At 37.9% G+C, this 15973-nt stretch overlaps 1 pseudogene; it reads right to left on the minus strand.

Annotated features, from left to right (window-relative positions):
• Positions 1-10932: 10932 nt before the first annotated feature.
• Positions 10933-12353, minus strand: LOC149015338 (putative carboxylesterase 12 pseudogene; annotated as a pseudogene).
• Positions 12354-15973: the final 3620 nt, after the last annotated feature.

Consider the following 15973-nt stretch of genomic DNA (forward strand, 5'->3'; position numbering starts at 1 on the left):
AAGGCGAAAGACAAAGTTCAGCACCTGCTTGGTCGATGCTCCTTGGTTGATGGGATCAACCAAGCAGGATTGACCAAGGAACAATATCGGGTAGAATAGAGTGTTATGGTGATTTGGTCCGAAATCGGTCTTCCGAGGCTCGGATCGATCCAAAACTTGGAGGGATGATTAATAACAATGTAAGAACACTACCTAGAAAGTATTATCATAATCCAATGGCCCAATTTGAAATCCTATGTTCTATATGCTAAACATCAAGTTTCATAATGAAATCAAATGCAATTGTAAGGAAAACCAGGGATTCAATCAAGAGAATGATAAGCAATAGATTAGGAATGATTACTAACATATAATCAGACCTAGCATACATTAGGAATCAATTTAGGAGATGAAATCATGTAGTGTTATGAAGGAATTTCATAAGGAAGATGAGGTTAAGAATCGATGTGAGATGCATAGCATTGATAGAATGAATGGAGGTTTATAGAAATCAAAAGAGACACTAGAAGAGGTGGTTGCAAGGTTGCAACACCTTCTTCATAGCCCCAACAGCAAAAATAAGGTGAGGTAGAAGTAGATTAGAGAGAGAGAGTGAGAGATTACATACCTTGTAGAAGTTATTAGAAAAGAGGACAATGAATGCAATGATTGGGGGCAAGAATCCTTCACAAACACCAAGAGAGTGCCTTGGGAAGCTCCACTCTTGTTCTCAGTGGTCTAAATGAGTGTAATAGGGTTCAAAACACGAGGCTAGCATATATAGATGAGAGAATATTCCAAAAAGCATATTTTACTCGAATCTGGGCAGCCTTGGTCGATGCTCCTTGGTCGATGGGATCGACCAAACAAGTTTCAGCAGAAAAATCAGCAATAGTTCAGCAACTTCGAACAGGGATTCGGAGGGCTATACGGGGTCAAATTGAGTGGGGTTTTCTCCTACAAGTCAATCAAGAAGACTAGTTTTAGGAAATACCTTCAAATTGAGCATGGGATTCCATTAGGTACTTCAAATAATTCACGCCTCTTCGATGCGCATAATTTCACTAAACACTGACAATGTACTCAAGTAAGGGGCATCATTGTCAATGTCCATGGGTTTCGGGTCAAACACCATGTCTTCCATAAAGAGGGTCCACAAGGACAATTTCCATCACTTCGGAACATGGATCTAACCTAAGGAAAAGATTGGACATGACCTCCTAAGGCTTTCAAAGATAATAACACTGAAATCAAGGTCCAACTTTAAGGTCTAACATCAAATAAGTCTTTCTTTATCCCAAAACAAATAGGGTGTCCTGGTTAGGTTTGGGTTGGATTTCACACCAACTCCTTCCCACATTAAACTGAATGTCAACGGATCCCTTTTTAAAGATAGAAGGGTTGGCTATGGAGGAATTGCAAGAGATCACCGGGGACATATGCTCTTCTGCTTTGGTTAGGGAATTGAAGCTTAGGACATCCTCATTGTAGAAGCTTTGGCAATCAGACAGGCTATCTTGTGGGCTATTGACTTTAAACTACCTATGATTGACGTAGAGTCTGACAACCAAGCTCTCATTAGTATCTTGGAAAATCATCAAAATGGAGCTCCCTGGAAGGTCTTTCCAATTATAGCAGATATCTTACATCTCTCGGCATCATTCGAATCTATATCCTTCAGGCATGTTCTTCGTGAGGCTAACATGGTGGCAGATGCTCTGGCTAAAGATAGTGCTCTCTCCCAAGATGCCTTCCTAACTATCACTTCCCCTCCCCCTCATCTTTCCTGGTATCTTTTGTTTGATATCCTAGGACTAGGTTGTAATAGAGGTTTTACCTTATAATAAATAAATATCTTTCTAACCAAAAAAAAAAATAAAAAGGAAAAGAAGGGAAAAAAATCCTTTTATTTTCTCATATTTTCTACTTAAATATTTGATTTTATATAACCATTTTTCTCAAAACATTGAATAGAAGCACTTGTAGCTCCAACTCTCAAATGAATTGGTGAATAAAAGTTTTCGGCCTCGTGATCGTGGGTTCAACTCCCACCAGATGCAAAAATCTAATGTGTCACATTCTCTTCAAATTTTCATTCCAAACCCAAGCATTAGTGTTATATAACTATGTTTCTCATGTCTCACAAGAAAAGCGCCTATAGCTCCAATTTTGAAATCAGTTGTTAATAGGCTTCGGCCTTGGCATTGTGGGTTTGACTCCCACCAATTGATTCTTTTATTTGAGTTGTTTTCAATTTGCCGAATTTTGCCATATTTCGGTGAAGACCAAACCGAAAAACGAGAATATCGAATGTTGCTAGAATCTTGCCGGAAAATTGCCGAACCTGCAAATTGTCGGCGAAAGTTTGCGGCAAAAGAGCTTCTTCTTCTCTATTTAAACCCTAATTTCTTTCTCTCTCCGATTCTCTTTTCTAAATGTCTCTACTCTTCTCTTCGAAGTAAAATTTTGCAACACTAAGGTGCGACATAATGCCATAATTAGCCAATCCATTCTCCGAAACTTTTCGTTGGAATTTTTTCTTAGAAACATTGTCTGCACCTCTAATCTGCGTGTTTCAAGGCAATTTAAATCTACACTCTACTCCGATTATTGCAAGGTCCAGTCTTTTCTATTTAAATATCTTTTCGGTAATAGTTTGGCTCTTGGATCACCAAAACAATAGCTCTTTGTTGATTTTTTTGGGGAGACTTTATCCATTTTGTCCCATTTGTACCTCGGCTCAAGTCTTGCTAGTTTTCCGTCAAGAACTCTAGATATTTTCTCCTCTTTCAGCTTAGATTATTGCAATACTTTGTTTCTAGGAAGTTGAGCATGATTATTCAAAAGAAAAAATCAAATAAAGTTTGGTTTCTTGGAAGTTGAGCGTGAGGAGACGAATGAGAAAGACTGGTTGTACTTGGACGTGTTTGACATATTAAAGTTTTTGGTAAAGGAGCCACATCCCTTATCTTCTTCGAATGAGTCTGCAACATATGCGAAACGTGCCGATATTCCGCACCTTACACCCACTTAAGTTGGGCTTAATTTCTTGATTGCTCACTTAAGTAGAAAATATATCAAACTATCCACAGTTGACTTTTTTCAAAATATCAAGTTACCCAATGTTGCTTTTCTGCAGATTTTGAATTTGAAATGACATTTTGCCCATGGGGTGAAGGGAAATATAAGTTTGTATTTTTACCAAACTCACTCCATGGCTCTCTCTATATATATATATATACTCCATGGTACACTGATTCACCATCCTCTCCCTGCTGCGACCAACCCCCTCCCCCGGCTGAAAAAAGAGCAAACAAGCTTGATGTCTGTCTTCTCATCTTCCAAACTTAGCACTCAAGTGGGTGATGCCATAATTTTCCAAAGTCTCACCCTGCATAATTATTAAACTAAGAGATAGTCACCCACATCACAATTTAGACGCAGCAGAAATGAAGGAATTGGATCTTATTACTATTGTCCAGAATTTAGGCACAATGAAAAGAAGAAGTAGAAGAAGAAGCCAAAAAAAAAAAAAAAAAAAAAAAAAAAAAGCTCCTTTTATTTTGTCATATTTTCTCCATTAATATTATTTGATTTTATATAATAAACTTTTTCAAAACAAGGAACAGAAGCACTTGTTGCTCAAATGAATTGTTGTTTAATAGTATATGGCCTCGTGATCGTGGGTTTAACTCCCACCAGCTGCAAATATTTGTTTTTGTCACACTTTCTCCCAAAACCCAAGCATTGGTGTTGTATAATTTTGTTTCTCAAATTTCACAACAAAAGCGCTTGTAGCTCCAAATTTCAACTCAGTTGTTGATTAAAAGGCTTCGGCCCCACAATAAGCCCTACTATTGTGGGTTTGAGTCCCACCAGTTGCATATTTTTTTTAATCTTTTTCCATGGCATCCAGTCATGGAAAAACAATTCGTGAATTTTGACAAATTTCGCTCATTTTGGTGAGGAGCAAACCAAAAGAGCCTCCAAAAAAATAGATTAACAAATGTTGCTGGAATCTTGCCGGAAAATCGCCAAACCTGCAAAATGTCGGCGAAAGTTTGCGGCAAAGAGCTTCTTCTTCTCTATTTAAACCCTAATTTGTTTTTCTCTACAATTTTCTTTGTAAATGTCTTTTTTCTTCTCTTGGAAGTAAAGATTTGCTACACTAAGGTGCGACATAACGCCATAATCAGCCAATCCATTCTCCGAACTTTTTGCCGCAATTTATGCTTGTAGAACCGCTATATGTGCCTTTGATCTGGCACACTTCAGAACGATTTAAAATCTACACTCTACTCCGATCATTGCCAGGTCCGGTCACTTCTATTCTAATATCTTTTTGGTATTAGTTTGGATCTTGGATCATCAACACAGTACTTGTTCGTCTATTTTTTGGGGCTGATTTTAGAGTCGGAGAATTAAACTCTATGATCAAAGGGTCACATATAAAACTTGTTGATGAATCTAACAGTCAAGAATGGGAGGTAAACCTTATACAAGTTTATGATCAAACAAAGAGGAGGTAACTGATTTGTTTTCCCTCTACTTTAGCTTTCAATTAAACTTTGCAACTAGTCAGAGCTCACTAGTGGTGTATCCATTGATTTAGCCATCGGAGGCAGCTTCCCGACCTATGAGTCGGCTTGTATTTGACACTTGTTTTGAGGCTTTTGGTGGTTGGACAATTTCCAGTCGCATCACATCTTATGGAGACTAGTTTGTCTTCTTCTTTCCCTTTTTTCTTTTTTCGGGGGGGTGGGGGGATTGGGGGGAGGGGGGGGGGGGTGAGGAATGGGGTGTTGCAAGTAACGGTTTTAAGAGGTTAATCATACCTAGGAGATATTTAAATGCTCTTTCATGTTTTAATTAAGAGTGAAGTATTTCCTATGGAAGAATATGACAAGAGTTCCAACAGAAACATATGTAACCTTGTAGGGTTTGTGTTCTCCCCTAATTCTGTTGGGTCCCTCTTTCTTCTTACGAACACTAGTAAGACATTTCATCCTCTGAATAGAGAATTCCAGTGGCCTTTTCATGGCCTTTACCATTTCCCTCTAGTTGAGCACTGCTCACCAGTGAAGTTTTGCCCTCCTAGCTGAGAGGGGTTGTGACCATTTCCCATCCGCTGTTTCCTTGTCTATTAGTGGTTTCTTTTACTATGTGGTGCGTTAACTAAATTTTATTTTATTGATTGAATATCCCAAAAATCTGTGATCTACTTTGTCTCTTTCATTTTATGTCTTCTCAGTCGCTTGCTTGGTTGTTTGAATGGAAGGATTTTCACCAAAAACAGGTGGTTTCTTCTCTGTTGATAGAAATACCATTTACATTCATTGAGATAACTCCATTTTTATAATTTCTCTCATTGAATACACTTCATTTCATTGTCTCTTTTCTGTGTGTTTTTTTCCCCCTCTTTGGTGCAGGATGACTTCACTCTCAGGTAATAAACCTATATGACATGGATTTTCCTTTATGCCCTCATCCTCTTCCCTTTTGGACTAACTCGAGGGCTCAATAGTATCGGCGGCAAGCCTAGTTACTCACGAGTTTGAAGGTTCAATTTTGCTTCTGTTCTGTGCAATTAATGTGCAGAACAGCTCTGCAGACCATCCTGAAAACACTCATCCTCTTAAATCCTGGCCATTGATTAATCCCACATGACCCTCAAGTGACTTATATGATTATCCGCTTTTTTTTCCTTCCATTTTACCATAGTAAATAAAAACCCATCATTTTGAAGACAAAAAGAGAGCTATAATGGTTACGACTTAGTACTCTCTGTCTTAGCCAACACATAGCTAATTTACTACAAAAGTCTAGTAGTGTTTCTGATTTCTCTTTAATCACCTCATCTCTCAAGACGTTTCTTCCATTTGAAGCTTCACATTATCAGTTCAAGTGACCCCTGATGGAGGCGGTCTTCCATTTGAGCTTCACATCCTAACTTGGCATTTGTTGATCAAATGGCCATAAAAATCACTCCATCTTGGAGCGGGTACACCAAACCTTTTTGTATTTTGTAGCTCCAACCTTGGTGTCCATTCACCAACATGTTTTCTTAATCCTGGCTTCTTGATTGCCTTGAGCACTTTTCCATTTTTTTCTCTCCACCATTTGAAATCTTGTTTGCCTGTGCTATTGCCAGAATTCTCTGAAGCCTTTGCCTTCCAAAGGGCCATTATCCCCAGGCACCACCATTGCTAAGTCATTCAACAATTCATGATGTCCCCTTAACAATATCAAGCCAGAAAACATAATTGCTAAGTTGTGTTGGGTTTTAATAACATCCCAAATATACCATTAAAAGCACAATAACTTTCAAGTTTTCTATTTTGCATATTTTCTGATGTGACTTATATGAGGTAACCCGGGCAATTTGTTTTCCTCAAAACCGAGCCCATTCGTTTTAAAAAAACCAAAAGATAGGGCGTGTGAACTAGAACTTGTCTTCGTCTTCTACCCTTATTTCAGAAACTCTGAAGAAGCTCTCATTGTTCCTGAATTCTCTTTAATCACCCCATCTCTCAAGTCATTTCTTCCATTTGAAGCTTCACATTATCAGTGCAAGTGACTCCTGATGGAGGCGGTCTTTCATTTTAGCTTCACATCCTAACTTGGCATTCCTTTCTTCTGCGATCAAATCACCAAAAAAATCACTCCATCTTTGAGTAGTCAGTGCGAGGAAACCTCTGCTGTATTTTGTAAGCTCCAATCCCTTGAGTTTTCATTCACCAACAGGCTGTCTTGAAATCAATCGCTAGGATGACCTTTAAGGATGCGATCAGGGCAGAGGAAAGGACCTAATAAGTCTTGACATAAGTTGCAGACTCAGGTAAAAGTGGAAATCATGATTCATGTTGGTCGGGTTTCGGGATAGGTGTGTATTGGAGAATTCCATTCAACTGGTTTGGTCCTGCCTATGGTCATAAACACTTAAAACGGGTGATTATCTTTTAGTTGACCAACTGTAATAATGCTGCAAATTGGCAATGGGTTGGAATAGCTAGAGAGTTTGTCAAATGTCAAAACCCAGCAACCTGGTCAAATAGCAATTGGGATTGCAAGAGTTGCACAAACATTGGGAGAATCAACTCTTCCTGACTTCTAGCCTTCATAGACAAGATCTGGGCTTCACCCTGCTTTGATTTTTAATTATATATAGTGTTTTACGATTGCTATATTTGGATTTCTATCGAGTAGTAAATGTGTTTTGTCCTCTTTCATAATTCGAGTTGTTTTCTTCTTTGGGAGTTTAAAGAAGACATTTGCATCTCTAACATGCAAAAACTGCTTCTCAAACTAGTTTCCAAAGTCCATAGATCCAATTTCAGTTCAGCTACTTAATGAGTCTTCAGTTATCTATGTCTTCATATATGCATTTTGTATTTGTCTGGTAGTCTTAAAGTGTTTGTTGGCTTGATCTTTGTTGTTCTTGAGTAATTTTTACTACTTATCATACCTATTCATGGTAGTTTCTGTGTAACTTTTATAAATGTCTCTTTGTAGTGGGTTGGAGTGGTTGGAGACGGATGATCATGAAGATAGTTATGCGCCTTGAGTTGGTATGAAATTTAAGTCAAATGAAGAAGTTTATAATTTTTATAACCAATATGGGAGTATTGTTGGGTTCAATCTAAGGAGACAATATTTGCATGGGAGCATGGAAGATATAAGCATCATCGTGCAAAGCTGTCATGTTTGTATCAAACAAGGATCTTAAACAATAAAATAAAAAAAATGATTGTCCAACACAGATGATCATAACAAGAGTGGACGAATGGACAATTTAAAATTAATAAATTTATTGAAGAACACAACCACATTTTCAGACAAAAGAAACTGTATAGTTTATGCAATCCCAGTGTGCAATATCTTGTAGCCAAGCTACTAAAATAATTTGTCTAAGAGAACTGGAATGGGGATGAGGTTGACATTTAATTTATTGGGTTTGCAAGTGGGGGCAATGAAAACATTGGTTTCACCAAGAAAGATCTTCAAAATTATCTCAATATCAAACACCAACATGATTTGGCACATGGTGATGCTAAGAGTTTAATACTTTATTTTGACAAGCAATCTATTTTGGGTTGATCTAGAGATGTAATGTGATTATCAATTTTGGGTTGATCTAGAGATGCAATGTGATTATCAATGAGAAGTTAACAACATTTGTCCTCAACCAAACACCAACATGAAGCTCGGTTCAGGGCTCACCCCAAGCTCACCTTGAGTCCCTGAACCGACACCTCATTTGTCCCCCCATCTGTGGGTTGTTGTCACGTTAGTATCAGTCTAACGCTGACCTTTGATTCGTCAATAAGATCTTCCGCCGACGGGATGATCATGCGGTTTTAGTTTGTTGCACAAGTCTCTCCAAAAAGTCATCTCCATCCTCCATTTTGTCAGATGAGCATCTAAGAGTTGTGAAGGGTACACTATCTCTTTAGGTATGGACCAACTATATAACTCATATCTATGCCTAAACAACGGTAAGACTGGAATACTACAGCCATAACTCTCCTACAATTACTCCTAAAGAACATTCTCTTCTTCATCTTCTTGAGTGTTTATTCCTCAAGAGGAGTCTCTGGTTTACTTACTTGAACTGACTTAATCATTGGAGGTGGCTTCCCATCCCCAAAGGTGGCCCACTTTCACCTTTGCTTTAGTCTCAGGAACCAAGGCTGGATCAGGAACAAACCAAGGAGCTAAAAGCACATATTTTCACCACAACATGTTGGCGCTTGTCCCCACTAAGAATTTATACATAAAATTTTCATGGTGAATCACTGTTTGATTATTAACTTTATTGTTTCAGTCTTTAAAGATGCAACAGATATTCAGTTTATTCATACCCTTTGGAGCTCTTTGATGTGGTCAATATGGAAGGCCCGTAATGATGCTCTCTTTAAAGGTCATCATCCATCTTTTATTCATATGCTGCGTGTGCTGAATGTTTCCCCTTTGCAGGTAACTGAACTATAGCAGCTAAAAAGGAGTTAAGGAACAGCGACTCCCAAAATGCCAACAATAAATGGAAATTCAGGCTATTACCTGTATGTTGAGGGCGCTTGGGAGGAGTGGTGACGCATCTGGAGGCATAGGGTGTGTTCTCTGGATTCTACAGGAATTATCGGCTTCTGTAATGGAAATTCAGGCTATTAGAGATGGCATGCTTCTGGTTTTATCTTTTTCCAGGTTACAGATCTTAAAAGTCCATTGTGATTGTTAACCGATAATTGCAGCCTTGACTGGGAATCCACATCAGCTGGAATGGTCTTCCTTGTGTCTTATTGAGAAAGTCAAGAAACTTAGTCTACATTTCTCATCCATACAATTTCAGTTTGTTAATAAGTAAGATAAGACTCGGGTTAATTTTTCAGTTTGTTAATAGATCCTACAATATGTATGTAGATTATATAGTTAGGGGTGCTAGACTTTTTTCACTTGATAGATCTTGATATGTTACCTTGCATCTTCTGTGTTTTGAGTTCTAAATCCTCCATATAGCGAGAGGCTAGGGGGAGATTTCCATTCATTTTATGATATGTAAGTGTCCTTAATTCTTTCTGCCTCCCTTGGGAATGAATAGGTGATCATCTATCATAATTCTCACATAAACTATTATTTTATTTTTGTAACTATTAAATAAACTTTTTTCTGAAGAAATCTGGTAGGTGTGTATGGTCAATTATATTAATAGCTCCACTTTGGCGGCTTGGGAATGAAGTTGCCAAACTTTTCAAAGTTTAGCTCCTTTAATTTATCAATTACTTTCTAGTTTATTTATAAAAAAACTAATCCTTTTCTGATCAACTTTCATTCAAAGTCTGAATTTTCAATATTTTGTTACAGAAGCAAGTCACATATGGACACAGAAGCCAAACAAGTCAAGGCGATGTGTCCAAAGCTTGCGATTCCTCTTCATAATATTAATAAATCCAACTCTGACGACTGATGATTGGTGACTATCTATGCAATTCGATGACTTCTTCACAACAATCAAGAGCTTTTTTTCACTTTAGACCTATATAGAGTGTTTTTTTTAGTAGTCTACTTAGAATTTAAGTTATCCACACTTGGTAACTGATACCGTGCTGAGATGTTTTTTTGACCCTGGTTAGCTAGATGATCGGCTATGTTTTATTTTCTCACCTGAGAGTATGAGAGAACACAGCATCAAAGTTTAAAATCAGGATTCTGCAATCAGATATAATCGATTTGAGTTGCAAATGATACTGTCGGATAGATGCTTGAGCAGATCTATAGTGTCTCAGTTGTCACCTTCTTATGGTCTTTAATTTGATACCTAAGTTTTGATCTTTGCTCTCTTCAAAACATGAAAATACACCTCTCTTCCCTGTTTTGAAGAATAATAGATGTAGAAACATCAGAGTATTGTTGTAGGTTGCACTCTCACACAAAAAATTACTCCCTTGAAAAAAATATTCACCAATTCATTTAAGTTTTACATTTCTTTTTTAATAAATAATTTTTAAATCATACTAAAAAAAACAACAAAAGCACCCATAGCCCCTTGAGCCTCCATCATTAGCCATAAGAAGCGTTATTTTAAATCAATGATATCCATCATGGTGTAACAGCACAACACTATTGGAGGGTAGAAACGTACCAATCGTATTCCAAACTAGAATAAGCCATCCAATCCAAATGTCCAATGGTTTGTAATATATATATATATATATATATATATATATATATATATATATATATATATATATATATATATATATATGTGCTATCAGTGTGTTTTACTGATGAAAGTGCCGAAGGTGAGGTACCCTCTCATCGTATTAACGTATCTATTATTTAAGACTCTATTGTATTATTTTTAAAACAAAATTTCTTTTAGTTTAAAATGGAGAATTAGATCAAAATTGAATAAATTATTTAATTATATAAAATTTTTGAGACTTGGCTCTTGTTTTATTTTATTAAATCCCAAATTTACATCCAACCCATAAATGAATGGAAGATAAGAACATTATTGTACCGAAATACATTCAGATACCCTTAACAATGGCTGACATAGTCAAGGGTGATACTTACTATACATAGAATTTTCCATGACTCTTTACATGGTCTGCAGCTACAAGGGCGTGGCACTAAACCAAGGTCTAAATTCAAATGAAAGATTTTAATTCATCCAACGGTGTAGGATTACTCCAAAGACACTTGGCACGCTATCCTTGTTTGACTGAAGGATAATCAACACATCCATAGCTGAAAGAATTCTAATATTGTAATTGTGGTAGATGATGATCACAGTGAAGAGCGAAGCAAGACGTACTGATCATGGTGGACATGTTGATCTCCACGGTGGTAGTAGTAGTTCTCATCTTTCTGGTTTAGGAAGGAAGCCACGCGTTCAAGCATGGCCAGAGCCTTTTCTGAATTGGGTTTGGAAAGATGGAAGACATGGTTCTCTCCTTCTACATCCATCAAGTCCAGCTCTCCTTTCCATCCAGAATTCTTCAACGTTTCATAATAAAACACACCTCCATCTCTCACCACATCAGTCTCAGCAAGAAAAACCAACACCTTCTTACATGCTAAACTCGCAAGATTCTTACAAGCAGCCGGGTTGACTCGTGGGTCATCACAACCACTGGTGGATGGACAAGCACACAGCCACATAAGATCCACGTTTTCCCTTTTCTCTTCATCACTTGCTTCTGGACCTAATGGCTCTTCACCATGGAAGTAAGGGTGAACCATAACCAACCCAGTTATCCTTACTCCATTCATTAATGGAGTTTCTGTTGCTTTCATAGCCAAGTTGTGAGCTATATTGGCACCTGCACTATCACCTGCCATGTAGAATCGGTCGAAATCTGCGTACCTGTTCAACCATGATTCAGTTCCATTTCTCTTTGCATGAGAAGCAACCCATTGAAGTGCTGCCCATGAATCCTCATAAGCTATCGGAAGAGGGTGTTCTGGGGCTCTCCTGTAATGGACTGATACTGCAACTACGTTAGCTTTTGCTGCTAAAGATGATATGTAATTATGGTATGCAGGTGAGAAAGGAGTCTCTACACAGAACCCGCCGCCATGGAAGTAGACAAGGAGAGGAAGCTTTGTGGTGGAAGTGGAACTAGTGATCTTTGGGAGGAAAATCCGGGCAGCGACGCCGGTTTCCGGTGCAATTAGAACATCTTTGGAGACGACGCCGGCTCTGGGATCGGTAGAGGGAGGGGTGATATCATTCCCTACGAGCCTGTCGATGCTACCATCTTTATAGATGCGAAAGAAGGGACGGAAATCAAAGAAGACCTCAGTTTTAGGATTTCTTGAAACCATTTCTTCAGAATTCATAGCTGATAAGCGCAGAGAGAGAGAGAGAGAGAGAGAGAGAGAGAATCACAGAGATGAGAACAAGAGAAAGGGTCTTAAGAAAATATATATACATGGAAGTAGCGTGATTGTTACACTTGATCTGCTTCCAAGAAATGCCGTTCAACCTCATCTGTTGCTGCCCTTGATGACTCGACTAGAAGACTCTAAAACTAAAACGTGGACTTGAAGCCTCAAAAGAGACAAACAGTCTTCTTTGAACGTTTCTATCAAATAAATTTATCAGCAAGATATGAATTCTGAATATTTTATTCTACTTCTTAGTCAAAATTCATCATGTCCGCCAAATCAGACTTTCATATTTTAAGTAGTTTAGAACCTTTCAACATCATTCTTTTCTTCAACATGACATAGATTGCATTTATACTTTCTTCTTCAATTTTATTATTATTATTTTTTTACGTATATTGATAAACACACATTTACTTTTACTTTTCAAAGGTTGGCTTAATGGGTAATGGATCAATGTCTCATAATATGAGATCGAGAATGTGAATCCTACAAATCTCTCCTCCCAAATTACAGAGGATGTAAATCCATTTTGAAATTAACACCGTCATTGACATTTTAACCCGTAATATGACTTTACATTTTTATCCTTTCTTAATAAAATCATTTAAAGGTCATGCACGAAATGACCAATATACTCCTTCGTTCAATGGTTTCAATTTTTCACTCATGCACCTCCATCTCCGGCAAAACAACTGTCAGATTTTGAATGACGAGAAGTGAATTGGAAGGATAATCAAAAACTCTATCGTATTTTCGTATGTGACGACCTCCATTATGGAGGAGAATAAAACAATTCTCCATAGATCTTCCATATATGAAGTAAATGTCCTTGCTTCTGTCAAATGTTCTGGGAGAAGGATTTGTTAGAAATTCTCAGATATCGATCTGCTTGGCTGGAAATTTTGGTGCTATCCCACCTTTGATTCTGAAAAGAAAAAACTGAGATGGTTTTCCTAATAGGAATGGGGTTTCGCAATTCGACAGAGAGAAGGTATGCAATAGATCACATCGTGAGCAGGAACCACTTTCCAATGTTCATTCCCCTGATCTCAACCATTCCAATATTCCAGATATTTAGATATCTGATGGGTACTCTGGTGTAACATAGAACTAGATGGTTTTTCTTTCTTTCTTTCTTTCTTCTTTCTTCTTTTTTTTTTTTTTTTTTTTCTTTTTTTTTTTTTTTTAATTTTTTTTTTTAACAAGAAAAATGCATTAAGTTGAAAATTGGTAGCAGTTACAGATACTAGACATTGTTCTATTACAGTTATCCACTAAAGTGGTTGTCTTATAGGCATGTTCTTCCAAAAGATTCTGGAGCACCGGGTGCTGAAAGGTTTTATAAACCATTGTTTTTGTTAATATTGCCAAGTCAATCAGCATTGTTAGTCTTTGGAGATTTCATGTTTGCTTTATAGGCCATGGTAGTAGTTCTGCAATCTGTTGATTATTTGTCCAGATTTCATCTATTGTTTGCCCTTCGCCCATCATTTCTATAATTCCTTGTTGCATACCCATAAGCATGGCCTCCAGGATTGTACAATTCTTCTGTTTTCCAAAATTGATGTGCCGCAGGTGCCCATCTATATAAGCTCAGGTGCTCCACCCCGTGGTTCCATTTCTATAGAATTAGATGGTTTGATTCATGTATATCTACTCTCAAATTCATTCTCCGCAAATTCTACGTGGTTGGTAGATATGACTGCACTCTTTCCTACGAGTCTACATTACCTTTTCACTATATCACCTAGTCGGAGATTTAGTTAGTCTTGATGTCTTAGTCCTTCTCCTATTTCCCCCCTCCCCCACTCTGGATTTCTGAGAAAAATTACCTGATTGAAAGGAAATTGTAGAGAGCGAAAAATTCAAGATGGAGGCAACAAAGGCATGAATTGGTATTTGCAACCTTGTTTCCTTGTTTACTCCCTTTTTTTTATTTATTATTATTTAAAGTAAAGTATCAAATTTATTAATAAGAAAAGGAAAGGATCCAAGACTTTCTTTGAGGATTACATAGCTAAGTATAAAACCTCCCATAAAACTACAAGTCAAGTCTCCTAACCAAAACAAAATCTTGATTTTTGCATCGCATCTACCAAAATGATATCTTGATTTATGCATAGCATCTCATAAAACTACAAATCGAGTACTGTATTGTCCACTTTCAACAACTCTTCATGTGATACAACTAAATGACCATTAACAAGATCACATTGCACCTTCCTCGAAATTAACTTGCTATTGGGCATTGCCTTCAACCCCTACCCTATTAGCTGGAAGCACCACCCCTTCCTCTCTTCAATTCATAATTTGCCCTACCTCTCTTCGGATGAGCAACAACCCTTGCGAGTGTAAGAGCAACCTCACAAGACCTGAACCTGTCATAGGGATAGCCACCAACTCATGATCATCATCAGCCACTAGGGTAGTGACCCACCTTCCATACATACCCTATCTACTAAATTATCATTTTGAAATTTAAATCCTTCATATTGAGAGCCGACTTCATGGTAAGAGCCCCCCCCCCCCCCCCCCAATCCACCAAATTATCATTTTGAATTTCCAATCCTTCATCTTCAGCAACCTTCTCACGTCCCTCATCCACAAAATTTTCATTTTGACTTTCAAAACCTTCACTTCCAGGGTCCTCAAAAACCTTGTCCTCGTCCATCGACTTTTTAAAATAAAAATTTTAAAAATTCAAACTCACCTCCTGTTGTTCAAACTCTCCATCACGAGCCAAGGTCACATCCGACAACTTCTGAGCCAGAAGAAATTGTGAAACTATAGGAGTTTCAACCAATTGAGAGTTTGTTGTAGCTAAGTCTCCTCTGAACCCAATTGCCCCTTGTTAATTACTCAAACCATGCTCGCTATCCACACCACCGTCTTCCACCAAACTTTTAAATTTAAATTTTAAAAAAATCGTATTTACTTCTTGATCAAACTCTCCTTCACGGACTAGAGTCTGGTTCGACAACTTTTGAGCTGGAAGAAACTGAGAAACTATAGGAGTTCCAACCGATTGAGACTTTGTTGTAACAAGAGTCCCCTCCTCGCCAAACTCCCCCTTGTTTCTCAAAGCTTGCGCACCATTCATACCACCACCTCTGGCGGCACCACCACCTTCTCCCCTACTACCTGAGTAATATCAACCTCCTTTTTAGCCCTACATTGTGCCATCATATGCCCAAAGCATTTACAATACATGCACTTTCAATCCCCTCCCTCATACATGAGCTTCTGGAGAAAGCTAAAGACTTTGAATGTACCAGGTTCATGTTGCTCCACTTGGGCCAACCCCCAACCTCTCTATATCCAGTATGAGTTCATCAACGACATGAGTAAAGTTGCCAAAGAAACTCCATTGAGTCCTCTGATTCAGAGCTACATATCTACCTATTGGTTTTGCAATGAACAACAATACATTCTCATGCCAATACTCCAATGGTAATTCTGGAAAATGAACCTAGACCAACTTTGTAGATGGCTGAGAATATTCACATTAAAGTCTAGCTGCCATGATTGAAACCAAATACTTTGCGATCCCCCTTTAAAAGGCAACACCTCCAAACAGAAATCATATCACCTTCCTTTC

The sequence above is a fragment of the Hakea prostrata genome, chromosome 5, assembly GCF_041222555.1.
Source record: "Hakea prostrata isolate BN-2017 chromosome 5, UWA_Hpros_2, whole genome shotgun sequence".
In the NCBI taxonomy this organism is placed as follows: domain Eukaryota; kingdom Viridiplantae; phylum Streptophyta; class Magnoliopsida; order Proteales; family Proteaceae; genus Hakea; species Hakea prostrata.